At 44.1% G+C, this 16,058-nt stretch overlaps 1 protein-coding gene across 1 annotated transcript in view; it reads right to left on the bottom strand.

Annotated features, from left to right (window-relative positions):
* The window catches only part of kansl1b (KAT8 regulatory NSL complex subunit 1b), a 314,956-nt gene that overhangs the window by 271,729 nt on the left and 27,169 nt on the right, over positions 1-16,058 (bottom strand). The gene's annotated exons all lie outside the window — the stretch shown is intronic.

Genomic DNA, 16,058 nt, shown 5'->3' with positions numbered 1-16,058 from the left:
GAACTAAACACAAATGCCTCCTTATTATCCATGTTATAGTGACGCATTCTCTTGGAAAGTAAAAACTAAGTATTAAGGTGTACACAAGCAAACTGTCAAAGGTTCACAAGTGCTTTGAGAGATTAACTAAATTAATTGTTGGTTCCTTAGAGGATACAATAGATGAAATTATCATGGAGAATAAGGAAATGACTTCAAGTTAAGGCAGACACAAAGAGCATACAAGAAACAATGGGGAGCCTAAGGATCTGCTGAGTGAAGAACTTGTAAGTAATTAAACTCTTAAATAAAATGTACTGAACAATTAATCGGAGTAAAAGCGGACAATTATCTCTCTACCTCTAATCAGCAAATCTAATAATTCTCAGAGTGAAAACAGAGATGGCTTGTCGAGAAAGTGGATGCTGTTGTTTTAATCTAGTACAACTCCCTTGATTCGAGATCTCTGCTTGTGGATTTTAACCAAGCAGATGTGACCCAGCTCTTGAAGAAAGGAGGGAGAGAGAAAACAGAAAATAACAGGCCAACTTGCCGAACGTCGGTAGCAGGAAAAGCACTAAAATCTATGACTATGAATCCATGGCACTTGGAAAGTTAGTGTATCATTAAGCACAGTAAATCAAAATTTGCCTAAGAATTTGACAAATCATTTATTTTTTGAGGATGTAACTGGTAGGGTTAATGAGGGAGGTAGTAGAAAGTGAGGACTGCAGATGCAGATTCCTGAAGAAGGGCTTATGCCCGAAATGTCGATTCTCCTGCTTCTTGGATGCTGCCTGACCTGCTGCGCTTTTCCAGCAACACATTTTTCAGTTAATGAGGGAGGTCCAATGAATATAGTATAAGAGTCTTTTTATAAGAATTCTTATATAAGACATTCAATAAAGTGTCTCACAATAGGTTATTATGCAAAATTACAGTGAATTAACAGGATTTAAGATTTGTATTCTGTTACCGGCTAGAAAGTTTGAACACACTTCCGGATTGGTAGGTTGTGGTTGTAAGTTTGCTCGCTGAGCTGGCAGGTTTGTTCTCAGACATTTCGTCACCATGCTAGGTAACATCATGGTCAAGTGAGCCTCTGGTCAAGTGCTGGTGTTCTGTCCTGCTTTCTATTTCTGTATCTTAATTTCTTAAGGTGGTGGATATCATTTCCGGTCCTTTATCTCAGAGGTTGCTAAAAAGGGTCCAAATCGATGTGTTGATTGATGAAAGATTTTGCCAGAGTTGGGGAATTTCAGGTACAGGGAGAAGTTGAATAGGCTAAGGCTGTTTTCTCTGGAGCATCGGAGGCTGAGGGGTGACCTTACAGAGGTTTATAAAATCATGAGGGGCACAGATTGTCTGTTTATCATGTCTTTTCCCTGGGGTGGGGGAGCCCAGAAGTAGAGGACATAGGTTTAAGGCGAGGAAAAAGATATAAAAGAGACCTAAGGAGCAACCTTTTCACCCAGAGGTGCATGTATGGAATAAGCTGCCAGAGGAAGTGGTGGAGGCTAGTACAATTGCAACATTTAAACTGCACCTGAATGGGTATATGAATAGGAAGGGTTTGGAGTGATATGGGCGAGATGCTGGCAAGTGGGACAAGATTAGGTTAGGACATCTGGTCGGCAGAGAAGGGTCCGTGTCTGTGCTATACATCTCTATGACTCTAAATGTTAACTTGATGTCAAGGGGAGTTGTCCTCACCTCACCTCTGGAATTCAACTCTTTAGTCCACATTTGAACCAAGGTTGCAATGAGGTCAGCAGCTGAGTGGCCTTGGCAGAACCTAAGCAGGTGTCCGTGAGCAATTGATTGCTGGTCAGGTGCTGCTTGACAGCACATCTTCCATCCCTTTCCTGATGATCGAGAGTAGAATGATGGGGCAGTAAATGGCTGGTTTAGACTTGTCCTGTTTATTGTGTACAGGACATATCTGAGCAATTTTCCACACTGTCAGGTAGATGCCAGTGTTGTTACTGTCGTGGAACAGCCTGGCTGAGGGATTGGCAAGTTCTGGAGCACTTGACTTCAGTACTTATGCTGGAATGTTGTGAGGGCCCATTGCCTTTGCAGTATCCAGAGCTTCCATCCACTTCTTGATATCACAGTGTGAATCAAATTGACCCAAGATGAGCATTTTTGATCTAGGGTATCTCTGAAAGAAGCCAAGATGGATCATCCACTTGTACTTAGGTCAAAAATTGTTTTGAATACTATAGCCTTATTTTAATATAGCATAGAAACTGGCCCTTCAGCCTAAACTGGTCCATGCTGACCAAGGTGCCCACTCAGCTAGTTCCAATTGCCATATTTGGTCCATATCCCTCGAAACCCTTCCCATCTATGGACCTATCCAATTTTTTTTAAATTTGCTATTGTGCCTGCCTCAACCACTTTCTCTGGCAGCCCATTCCATGTACACACCACTCTGCATGAAGAAGTTGCCCTTTGGATCCTTCTTAAATTTTGCCCCTCTCACCTGAAACCTATGTCCTCCAGTTTTCAATTTCTCATCCCTGGGAAAAAGACTACATGCATTCATCCTATCTACACCCTCATCATTTTATACACCTTAATAAGGTCAATCTCATTCTCCTACATTCCAAGGAATAAAATCCTATCCTGGCCAAGTTCTTCCTATTGCTCAGGCCAACTAGTCCTGGCAACATCCTCCAACTCTTCATTGCATTCTTTCCAGTTTAACTACGTCTTTCCCATAACAAGGCGACCAAAACTGTACACAATACTCCAAGTGCAGCCTCACCAATGACTTATATAACTGAAACATAACATCCCAACTCCTATACTCAACGTCTTGATGATGAAGGCCAGCATGCTAATTGCCTTCTTCACCACCCTGTCTACTTGTAACGCCACTGTCAACGAACTATGTACTTGTATTCCTAATTCCCTCTGTTCCACAACACTCCTCAGGACCTTAGCATTAACTGTATAAGTCCTGCCTTGGTTTGACTTTCCAAAGTGCAACACCTCACACTTATCTGTACTGAATTGCATTTGCTAATCCTTGGCCCACTTCCCTATCTGATCAAGATCTCTTTGTAATTTTTGATAATCTTACTCACTATCAACGATATCTCCTAATTTTTTTTTACCAGCCACAAACGTGGCATTCATGCCTCGTACATTCACATCCAGAGCATTTCTGTAAGTAACAATTGCAATTTAATGTGGATTCACATAAGTATGCTACGATTAATATCTATTAAGGTTTGTATTATCTATTCGATAATACCCCAAATGGCAGCCTGTGCAACTTTTCAGTGGACAATGGAGAACATTTTACAAGGGCTATCCCAGGGAGCCATTTATCTAGGTGACGTGCTAATAACAGAGAAGACCAAGAAGCAGCACAGAGAGCATGGACACAGTCCTTAGACATTTCTCCAAGGCACACGTATGCTTTACAAGAGCAAAATGTGTGTTTCAGGCATCTCAAGTGACCTACTTAGGCTACAGAGTTGACAAGAGTGGGTTACACCTGTTGGAAGATAAAGTGAGGGTAATCAAAGGTGCCCCGGTTCCCACATCTGTACCGGAGCTCAGCTCTTACCTTGTCAGGTGAACTATTATACAAAGTTCATTGATAACCTGGTCTCCATTCTGTTACCTTCACATCTACTCCTTTTCAAAAAAAAACAAGGGGTCAGCCTTGGAAATGGTTGCGTAGCCAAACCATAGCTTTCAAGGTAGTGAAGAAGCAGCTATAATCTTTTAAGGTGTAGTACACGAAGATCCCAAGCAAGATATAGCATTGGCATACAATGCCTTCCCATACAGCATTGGGGTAACGTTAGCTCATAGGTGGTCCAAAGCAAAGACCTGCCCAGGATTGGATGCATACTTGGTTGCATTGGTGGGGCAGTGCCCAGAGTGCCATCAAGGACAAAACCGACCGGCAGCAGCTCCCCCAATTTGCGGGGATGGCTGGGCATACTGTGGACTTGGTTATACATTGACTATGCCGGTCCTTTCATGGACACAATGTTCTTCATCAATGCTCACCAGCAGGGTATTTCCTGAAGTTGACTGGTATTCATCATATAAGGACAGCACCATAGCATCCATCATCCAATATGCTGGCAGAAACAGCAGTCTAAACTTTCAAGGTCAGCTTAAAGAAACAGCCTACAGCATCACTAGATACCAAACTGTCGTGGTTCCTATTCGATTTAAAGGACCTCACCTCATACAACTACACGGATACCTGAGCAGAGTTGCTAATAAGGCAAAGACTCCACATCGGGGTGGGGTGAAAAGGCATCAGGAATGTCAATGCTGGACAGGAGACTCTCCTAAGCAAAAGAGACCGTTTAGATTACATTAGATCATTTACAGTATGGAAACAGGCTATTTGGCCCAACAGGTCCACACTAATCCTCCCAAGAGTAACCCACCCAGACCCATTTCCCTCTGACTAACGCACCTAACACTATGGGCAAGTTAGCTTAGCCAATGCACATCTTTGGATTGTGGGAGGAAACTGGAGCACCCAGAGAAAACACACACAGACACGGGGAGAATGTGCAAACTCCACACAGACAGTCACCAGAGGCTGGAATCAAACCTGGGTCCTTGGCACTGTGAGGCAGCAGTGCGAAACACTGAACCACCGTGCAGCCCTTAAGGAATGAAGTTTGGTGCAGGATTCGCTCGGCATCTGAGAAAGGCACGGTCAATGGAAGGTGAAGTTTCCTCAGTCGGTGTAAAGCTTGGGCAGATACCATGGTGCTGAACCAGTACATGGACCATATGAAAGGTGCAAACTTGCAAACTGTGTGGGAGCAAAATGTGCCTGGCTACTCAACTGCCTTTCCGACTAATCCGGAACCCGTGGGCTCTTCCTCTCCATTAAGCATTGAACGGACCTCGGAACCTGATATTGACACAGCGGATGTTGCTACCTTGACACCTCTAACACCAAAAAAAGAGAATTAATTTCTTCCAAGACACTCCAGGCGGTAGAGGCAAGCTACTGTGTGTTCCATGCCGCCCACATCAGAGGCAGAGTTGGAGGAACCTGACCTGGTGCTGAAATGACCCAGGAGGAGCTATGAAATGTAAATGACCTACGTCAGTGGACTCAGAGGGGGAAGAATGTAGTGATTGTAACGAGGTAGAACAGAATGAGTTCCCGGAACGTGGTTTTTAATTTGGTCCAATCAGGGAGCCCTTGCTGACAGACATTAACAACAGTGTGTTTTCTGTCCTGTTTCTTCACTGTCCTGCACCTACAAGCACATGACATGGGTGTTTAAAAAAAATTAACCAGAAGACTAGAGTCTTCTCAAGAAAAAAGCAAATATGGGGGAAAAAAATAAACAAGTGTGCCAGAAGCTTTATGCACTCAGAGCTGGCTCTGAGGAAGCTGGATTAGTGTCACAGCCCTCTCAGTGTGTAAATAAATGGTAACTTGGTGATGGGATACCATCCTCTGTGGAGGTATTATTTCAAATGCCACTATCTGCAATGAGTCCCGGGAGATGTGAAGCTTATGGTCTGCAAAAGCAATTGCAATTTACCATTTTGGGATGAACATCTTTCTGGTGAGTTGTTCAAACACTTTCAACGACTACAGGTTAAAAAGCATCTTTTTGTTTAGGTTTCAATTTTTAGAAGAATGTAGAGAATGCAATATTAAGTGAAGAGTGCACACTCTCTTTCTCTCCACAGGAGTTGCCTGACCTGTGGACTGTTTCTAGCATTTTCTGTTTCCATTTTAGGTCCAAGTACAATGCTTTCGCAAAATTTCGAACTGAAACTTTCCTGACAGATTTGGAATGGTGTCAGGTCCACAAGATCTGAAGGAGATCATGAATTATTTGAAAACCTGTCCAACCTTACTAATTTTCAAATGGACTTTAATAGAAGTGCGAGATGTGCAAGAAGTGCTTCTCGCGACAAAAGCTGGAACTCTGGGCCTTTTGGGGGAAAGGGGGGGGGGGGGTGGATGGAGAAGAAAGGAAGAACAATAATGATAGGAGATTCTTTAGTCAGGGGGGCAGACGGATGCCGTGACTCCTAGATGGTATGTTGCTTCCCCGGTGCCAGAGTCAGAGATGTCACTGCAGGGCAATCTGAAAGGGGAGGGTGATGATTTAGAGGTTATGGTACATGTTGGTACCAATGATATGAGCAAAGTAAGACCTTGCATCAAGAAGTCAGGGAGCTAGGCAACAGATGAAAAAGCAATATCTCAATGTTTGTGGGTTACTCCCGGTGCTATTTGCTAGCGAGTTTAAAAATAGGAAAATAGGGCAGATGAACGCGTAGCTCAAGATTTGGAGCAAGAGTGAAGGTTTTAGATTCCTGGATCACTCGGACCATCTCTGGGGAAGGTGGGACACGTACAACAGGACGGTCTGCACCTGAACCACATTGGGACCAATATCATTGCAAATAGGTTTGTTAGTGCTGTTGGAACGAGTTTAAACTAATCTGGTTAGGGAGGGGACACAATATTAACAAATCAAAGAACATGCGACAACAAAGGAAGCAAGTTAGTGAGTTAAGCTGTGCTGAATGTCATGAGAGTGAGGCATGGCTAGACAGACTTAACTTTAATGCTAGGTGTGTAATGGTAAGACTGAGTTAATGGCAAGACTGAGTTAATGGCATGAATTGACATATGGAAGCATGATATTGTTGTCATCACAGAAACAAGGTTGAAGGAAAGACTGAACTAGCAACTCCTCATTCCAGGGTATAGGATTTTTAGGCGGGATAGAACAGGGTGTAAAAAGGGTGGTGGTGTGACACTATTGTAGTGAAGTTGGTGTGTGTAAAAATAAGCGAAAAGATGGTTTTTTTTCTGGTGTTGAGTTAAAATGGATGTCTGAACAACAGTTTAAAGTGCAAGTTCACAGAGAGCTCCCGAAATGAAACATTTTGTATCAAACAGCCGAGCAGCATTTTTAACAAGACAAGTCTTTTCAAATTCAGCCAATTTAAACCAAGTCCTTAGATATTGAAAATCTATCACATTTAAACCTGATAGTTTTGACTACCAGTAACCAATCTGATTGTGAAGAAATATATTAAGTCATCAAGGATATAAAATATGAGGGCATTTTGAAAATTTGGGGAGATCAAACTGATATTCACCAGAGTTAGGTCTTCAGTCCTCAAGGAGGATATTGGCTCTCACAACCATCACATATTAGAGAAAGCACAACCTAAATAACACTGGTACCAATGTTGGAGAAGGCATTTCAGACAGAGGAAAATGACTGAGAAAGCAGTTCGGACAAAGGGAAGTGTTTTGGGGAAAAAAGATCAGTGGAGAGGACAAGGAACACCAGTGTTTTGGAAGACACACAATGTGAACTTTGAGAGACTAAGTCTTAATTGATTGCTTTGTTATCTAAGTCGGACCTGTATCTATTCGAACAGCATCCTATTAGAATCTTGTTTTATTTGGGAACAGGTAGTTAGAGAGGAATTGTTCTATTTGTTAGTTGTTCAGTTAACTTGTTTACTGCTGGAGTTAGATCAGATTACGAGGCGAGGTGGGTTTCTCTTGGTAGTTTGGTTTAAATTCTCAGAGGGGTGTTGACCTCTGCTGTGGAACACTATTACTTAAGGAGTCAATTACTGCAATAGAGAGAGATGATACCTTGGAAGGGTTCTCAAATGAGGCTTTGTGGGTAGAATTCAGGAATGTTAAGAGGGCAGCTACTTTACTGGGGGTGTATTATCGGCCCCAAACAAGTGTTCAATATGGCAGTGGGGCACATTTAGGCAATAGCGATCACAACATTGTAATCGTTCAAATTTCTTCTGAACAAGGAGTCAGATGGGCTGCAGAAGATGGCTTTGGATTTGGCAAAGGCAGATTTTATGAGAATAAAGCAGTAGTAAACTGGGAACAGCTGCTTGCGGCTAACTCGACAGTGGAGTAATGGTGCGGGGGAGGAGGAGTTCAAAAAGGACCGGAGGAAAATACTGCTCCAACATTACCCTTCAGAGGAACATGTCAAGGTGATATGTCTAGAAACCCTGGATATCAAGGACAATTCAGAACAGGATAAAGAAAAAGAGCAGGGCCTTTAGCAAATCCAAAGGGAGCAATTCAGTTATGGTCCCAGGGGAACAAAGGAAGTGCAGGAGGGAACTTAAAGCAATGAGAGCAAAAAAGGGGGCATGAAGAAGGCCTTGTGAACAGGATTAGGGAAAATCCAAAGGTATTTTATAAATAGTATAAGGTTAGGGATAAGGTTAACTAGGGAAAGAGTAGGGACCAAGGGGGCAATCTGTGTGTAAAGCTGCAGGATGTTAGAAGGGTGTTGAATGGATACTTTTCTTCAGTCTTCACTTTGGAAAAGGAGAATGTAGATTTCGGGAAAAGGGACAATGAGGAAATAGAAAATAGGGAGGCATTGAAGGCTCTGTCAGATTTACAAACAGATTGGAGACATGTCTCTTGATTAAACTTAAAATATAAGTCATAACCAGTCATTTAACCTGGGGAAATGTTTGTAGAGGAATAGGACAGTGTTATTTTCTGGGTCTGTAGGTTGTGAAGAAGCAAAAATGGTCTTTAGTAGAGTCATATGCCAGTCTCAGATTGATCTCTTTCCTCACTGGTACAGTTGAGAACAGAAGCGAGTCAAACAGTCAGGGCAGACAGGGACAAGGTAGGATTAAAAAATTAAACTCCATTTATTTCAATGCAAGGGGCCTAACAGGGAAGGCAGATGAACTCAGGACATGGTTAGGAACATGGGACTGGGATATCAAAGCAAATGGTCTGAGGAGAGCCAGGAGGGGGCACGAGAAAGGCTTGGCAGAACAGATTAGGGAGAATACAAAGGCATTTTACACTTATGTGAGGAATAAGAGAATGGTCAAAGAAAGAGTAGGGCCAATCAGGGATAGCAGAGGGAATTTGTGTGTGGAGTCTGAAGTCGTAGGGGAAGCCCTAAATGAGTTTTTTGCTTCTGTCTTTACGAAAGAAACGAAGTTTGTAGTGAATGAAACCTTTGAAGAGCAGGTGCGCATGCTGAAATGGATAGAGATAGAGGAAGCTGATGTGCTAAAAATTTTGTCAAACATTAAGATGGACAAGTCACCAGACCCGGACCAGATTTGTCCTCGGGTGCTTTGGGAAACGAGAAATGCAATTGCTTCGCCACTTGCCAAGATCTTTTCATCCTCACTCTCCACTGGAGTCGTACCTGAGGACTGGAGAGAGGCAAATGTAATTCCTCTCTTCAAGAAAGGAAATAGGGAAATCCCCGGCAATTACAGACCAGTAAGTCTCACGTCAGTCATCTGCAAGGTGTTAGAAAGGATTCTGAGGGATAGGATTTATGACCATCTGGAAGAGTATGGCTTGATTAAATGCTGTCAACACGGCTTTGTGAGGGGCAGGTCATGCCTCACAAACCTTATCGAGTTCTTTGAGGAAGTGACGAGAAACGTTGATGAAGGTCGAGCTGTGGATGTGGTATATATGGACTTTATCAAGGCATTTGATAAGGTTCCCCATGGTAGGCTCATTCAGAAGGTCAGGAGGAATGGGATTCAGAGGAACATAGCTGTCGGGATACAGAATCGGCTGGCCAACAGAAGACAGCGAGTGGTAGTAGAAGGAAAATATTCTGCCTGGAAGTCTGTGGTTAGTGGTGTTCCACAGGGCTCTGTCCTTGGGCCTCTTTTGTTTGTAATTTTTATTAATGACTTGGATGAGGGAATTGAAGGATGGGTCAGCAAGTTTGCAGACGACACAAAGGTTGGAGGTGCCGTTGACAGTATAGAGGGCTGTTGTAGGCTGCAGCGGGACATTGACAGGATGCAGAGATGGGCTGAGAGGTGGCAGATGGAGTTCAACCTGGATAAATGCGAGGTGATGCATTTTGGAAGGTTGAATTTGAAAGCTGAGTACAGGATTAAGGATAGGATTCTTGGCAGTGTGGAGGAACAGAGGGATCTTGGGGTGCAGGTACATAGATCCCTTAAAATGGCCACCCAAGTGGACAGGGTTGTTAAGAAAGCATATGGTGTTTTGGCTTTCATTAACAGGGGGATTGAATTTAAGAGTCGTGAGATCTTGTTGCAGCTCTATAAAACTTTGGTTAGACCGCACTTGGAATACTGCGTCCAGTTCTGGTCGCCCTATTATAGGAAAGATGTGGATGCTTTGGAGAGAGTTCAGAGGAGGTTTACCGGGATGCTGCCTGGACTGGAGGGCTTATCTTATGAGAGGTTGACTGAACTCTGACCTTTTACATTGGAGAAAAGGAGGAGAAGAGGGGACCTAATTGAGGTATACAAGATAATGCGAGGCATAGATAGAGTCGATAGCCAGAGACTATTTCCCAGGGCAGAAATGACTAACACGAGGGGCCATATTTTTAAGCTGGTTGGAGGAAAGTATAGAGGGGATGTCAGAGGCGGGTTCTTTACAGAGAGTTGTGAGAGCATGGAATGCGTTGCCAGCAGCAGTTGTGGAGGCAGGGTCATTGGGGACATTTAAGAGACTCCTAAACATGCATATGGTCACAAAAATTTGAGGGTATATACATGAGGATCAGTGGTCGGCGCAACATCGTGGGCTGAAGGCCCTGTTCTGTGCTGTACTGCTCTATGTTCTATGTAACAAAGAGGGTTGATGAGGGCAGAGCGGTAGCTGTGATCTATATGGACTTCAGTAAGGCGTTCGACAAGGTTCCCCATAGGAGACTGATTAGAAAGGTTAGATCTCAAAGAATACAGGGAGAACTAGCCATTTGGATACAGAACTGGCTCAAAAGTAGAAGGCTGAATGTGGTGATGGAGGGTTGTTTTTCATACTGGAGGCCTGTGACCAGTGGAGTGCCACAAGGATCGGTGCTGGGTCCTCTACTTTTTGTCATTTACATAAATGATTTGCATGCGAGCACAAGAGGTACAGTTATTAAGTTTGCAGATGACACCAAAATTGGAGGTGTAGTGGACAGCAAAGGTTACCTCAGATTACAACAGGATCTTGAGCAGATGGGCCAATGGGCTGAGAAGTGGCAGATGGAGTTTAATTCAGATAAATGCGATGTGCTGCATTTTGGGAAAGCAAATCCTGGCAGGACGTATACACTTAATGGTAAGGTCCTAAGGAGTGTTGCTGAACAAAGAGACCTTGGAGTGCAGGTTCATAGCTCCTTGAAAGTGGAGTCGCAGGTAGATAGGATAGTAAGGAGGAGTTTGGTATGTTTTCTTTTATTGGTCAGAGTATTGAGTACAGGAGTTGGGAGGTCATGTTGCCCTGAAAGCAGTATTTAGTGAGCTAGGAATTAGATTAAAGAACTGGACTCAAAAGGTAGTAATCTCTAGGCTACTTTCTGGTGACATGTGCTTTTGAATATAGCAATAGGAGTTTGGGTCAAATGAATATGTGGCTAGAGAGATGGAACACAAGGAAAGGCTTTAGATTTGTGGGACAATGTGAGTCCTTTTGTGGGTGGTAGGACCTGGACAAGGCAAGCAGGTTGCACCCAACTGAAATGGGAAAAACATCTTGCAGGGAAGCTTCACAGTGCTGCTGGGGAGGGTTTAAACTAATTTGGCAAGGGATCCAGAGAGAATGTTCAGCCAAAATTAAAAGAAAGACCAAGTTAGTCAGGAATCGACATTATAGATCAAATAAGGCATTAGGGAATTTATCAAAGTTGGATGGTATTTATTTTAATGCTCGGAATCTAACAAACAAAGCAGGTGTTTTAATTAATAGGGGGTATGATAGCATTGTCGTCAGAGACATGGTAGAGGCAGACAGGATCGGCAGCTCAATATTCTAGGATACCAGGTCTTCAAGAGAGACTGGGAAGGAGATTAGAGGAAGGGGTGTTGTAATATTGATCAAGGAATAGGTCATAGCAACAGGAAAGGATGAGATTTGAGAAGGCTCCTCAAATGAGGCCATATGGGTAGAACTTAAAAACTAAAAAGGAACAATCACACGGCTGGGAGTGTACTATCCGCCCCCTGACACTCCAAGAGAAATAGAGCCGATGAGTAGGCAATTTCTCAGAATTGTACAAATAACAGAACAGCGATCGGAGGGGATTTTAACTTTCCCAACATTAATTGGGGTAGTCGCAGTGTGAAAGGTTTAGAGGAAGCAGAATTCTTAATGCATCGCAGGCAACTTTGTAAGTCAGTACGTAGAAGACCCTACAAGGAAGGGAACAATCCTGAACTTAATTTTAGGTAACAGAGCTGGGCAAGTGATCAAAGTATTAGTGGAGGAGCAATTTGCACACAGTGATCATGACTCCACTGGATTTAAAACTGCTGTTGAAAAAGACAAGGATGGACTTGAAATCCAAGTCTCAACTAGGGGAAAACTGATTTTAATGAAATCAGATATGGCTTGGCCGGAGTGGACTGAGAGCAGATACTTTCAGGTAAAACTATCTTGACAATGGGATGCATTCAAGAAGGAACGATTAAGAATACATGGGCAACGTTTTCCAACAAGGGAAAAAGGTAAGAACAACAAATCTGTAAAGACTGGATATCAAAACAGAGTAACCTCGAATATCCAAATATCAATTATTCGAAGGAGATCTTGAGGTCCTGACAGAAACATTACATCAAAGATGTGTTTCCAACACCTATCGTGTCTTTTGTTGATAGTGATTAAAAGTGACCTCAGCTTACTGAAATGCTGCTGAGAACAGTACTGGACATTTTTGGGAGCCCAGGCACCGTCTCCAAATGACTGACCTCCCGCCCACTCTCTCTCCCCATACACTTTCCCTGGAGTTCTACACAGGTACGTACCCTGAACCCCCTTCCCTGTGCCTCTGTGCGTGTGTGTGAGAGAGAGTTAATTAGTTATTTGGAGACTCATCTTTAGCAGCAGCAGTCTTCTTGCTGGTGTCCAGTCCGGCTGCCCCAGAGAGGGGGCTGGGGCGGACACACGGGGTAGGGGTGGGGGCAGTATTGGATGAGGTTGGCAATCGGGTGGGGATGGAGGGGGAAGGGAGCAGTGTTGGATAGGTTTGGCAGGAGGGCGGGGGATGGGGGCGGATGGAGGGCAGTGTTGGATGGGGTTGGGAGCAGGGAAGGGGCGGTGTGGACAGGGTCAGGGGGTGGATGGGGTTGGGGCGGTGTTGGATAGGTTTGGGGGCAGGGGTGGGGGCTTTGTTGGACAGGGATGGGGCAGGGGTGGGCGCAGAGTTGGACAGTGTTGGGGGTGGGGCGGTGTTGGATGGGGTTGCAGGGGGCTGGGGTGGGGGTGGAGGTCAATGTGGGGGCGGAGTAGGATGGGGTTGGGGGCAGGGATGGGGCCAGGGGTGGGGGCAGTGTTGGACGGCGTTGGGGGCGATGGTACTGATGGGCTGAACTGCTTTTATTTCAATGCAAGGAGTATTCTTCGTAAGGCAGATGAACTGAGAGCTTGGATCAGTACATGGGACTATGGTGTTTTTGCCATTACAGAGACTTGGTTGACAGAAGGAGAGAACTGACTGCTCAACATTCCAGGCTTTTGTTGTTTTAGATGAGATAGAGAGGAAGGTAAAAGAGGTGCAGGAGTTGCATTACTTATCAGGGAGAATGTCACATCTGCACTCAGAGGCATGGGATTGAGGGTGATTTTGTGGTTTGGATCGCTGAAAGAAGACAGGATGGTGGTTGATGGGAAATGTTCATCCTGGAGTTCAGTTACTAGTGGTGCACCGCAAGGATCTGTTGCCTCAGTCTATTAGGAATCTAAATTTTAAGAAAAGTCACTAGACCCGAACGTTCACGCTGATTTCTGAACTGAGTGGCTTCCAGACCTGCTAAGATTCTCCATCAATTTCTGGTTTTGTTGCTGTTAAGGATCTCTGACTGTTAACATTGAGTCTGTCCATACTACTTTTACATCTTAATTGGAAGGAATATACTTATAATCAAGCCATACCATTCCTTAAGCCATCAAAAGTCTGGTTCCTTTGGCCTTTTGTAGAAGGAAAATATGTTATCCATCCCTGGTCTGATACAGTTGTGATTCCTAACTCACAACAGTTTGGATGACTCCCAGCTGCACTCTGAAATGACCTAGCAAGCCACTCAGTTTAAAGGCAATGAGAGATTGGTAATAATTGCCAGCCCAGGGAGCAAGGCCCAAAACACAAATTTCATGCAATGTACAGAGATCTTAGTAAGGCTTTCACTGGGGTTCTACATGGCAGACCACTCGTCAAATTCAAATCCAGTTCCAAGGGGGCCCAAAATATCTCAGAGTTAGGAAATAGATGGTCATATCAATGGGCGTTTGAGTGACCATTGAGGTTCTGTCAGCCCCATTCTGTGGAGTATATCAATGATTTTCATTTGAATGCTGGAATATGACTAAGAAGTTTGCAGATGAAACAAAAACTGGCCTAATGATAGACATGGATTAACAAAGGCAAATGGGACAGTGTAAATTGCTCCAGAAAGGCCCCACCAAAGCGCAACCCACCCATACCACTACACATCTACCCCTTACCTAACACTACGGGCAATTTAGCATGGCCAATTCACCTGACCTGCACATCTTTGGACTGTGGGAGGAAACCGGAGCACCCGGAGGAAACCCACGCAGACACGGGGAGAACGTGCAAACTCCACACAGACAGTCGCCTGAGGCGGGAATTGAACCTGGGTTTCTGGCGCTGTGAGGCAGCAGTGCTAACCACTGTGCCACCGTGCCGCCCATTCATTGGACTGCCTCCAATATTAGAATACTTGTCCTTCAATAAAGTGGCCAAATCTGTTCACATGATGCCAGTTGTGATTTAACTAATGCCGGTAGAGTTTTAGCAGCACTGTCTACTTTGTAATAAAATGTACAAAATTACGATGTGCAGAGTTCTTGCTCATTTACAGGATGCAGATATTGCTGTTTGGGCTACCAGATATTGCCCTTGCGAGTGATGGTGAGTTGCCTTATTTAAATGCTGCATTCCATGTGAGGTTTATAAGATTTTGGTTTTGGTATCGATTCTATTCGATTCTATTCTATTCATTCAAGGATATGGGACAAGTGCAGGAATTGGGATTAATTCATTTTGTTTTAGTGGTACTTATGTTGGTGCATATTCAATAGGCCAAAGGGCCTTTTCTGTGCTATATGAATGTGTAAGAGGAGAAGGCAGGTAGTACATGAGGCCCCTGTGACCAACCTCTTACCTATAGGTATACCGTTTGGATCTTGTTGGAGGAAATTACTCTATAGGGAAAAGCAGTGGCAGCCATCTTTATGGCACCATGGCCAAGGTTGATGCACAAGCAGTGACAAAGAACAGCATCAAGGCTAAAGTGACAGGGGATTCAGTGGTAAGGGGGACAGATAGGTATTTCTGCATCTGTAAAAGAGACCCCAGGATAGTGGGTTGCCAGGGTCTGCTGAAGTGCATTCTGAAGGAGAAGGATAAACAGACGGAGATCGTGGTACATTCTGGTACCAATGACATATGTAGAAAAAAAAACAATAAGCCTCCCCACTACTCTTGACCCACTCCAATTTGCCTATGGGGCCACGAGATCCATGTCAGATGCCATATCACTTGCCCTTCACTCCTCCCGAGAACATCTTGACACCATGAACAGCTATGTAAGAGTCCTACTCATTGAAGTCTGAACTGTAGTCAACACTATTAACCCCTCAAGACTGATGACTAAACTTAGTAATCGCGGACTAAGCGCCACTCGCTGCAACTGGATCCTCAGCTTCCTGACCCACAAGCCGCAATCATTGAAGATTGGGGACAAGATTTCATCCTCACTAACAGTCAACATTGGACTCCCCTAGGGATGCGTACTCAGCCTCTACTGTACTCACTGTATACTCATGATTGCATCGCCAAATACCAGACTAATGTCATTTACAAGTTCGCTGATGACACCACCATTGTCAATCAAACCTCAGAAGGTGACGAAACAGACTACAGTCGGGAGATGGAAGACCTGGAAAAATGGTGCACTGAGAACAACTTGCTCTCAATGCCGGCAAAACAAGGAACTCATTATTGATTTTCTGCAGGATGTTACTCCTGCCCCCTCTACACATTAACAGCACAGAGGTGGAACAAATGGAG

Source organism: Chiloscyllium plagiosum, unplaced genomic scaffold, assembly GCF_037043375.1.
Source record: "Chiloscyllium plagiosum isolate Xiang-an unplaced genomic scaffold, Cpla_swu_hap1 HiC_scaffold_32, whole genome shotgun sequence".
NCBI lineage: Eukaryota > Metazoa > Chordata > Chondrichthyes > Orectolobiformes > Hemiscylliidae > Chiloscyllium > Chiloscyllium plagiosum.
Note: the sequence above shows the minus strand (reverse complement) of the source record. Positions and strands in the feature narration are given on the sequence as shown.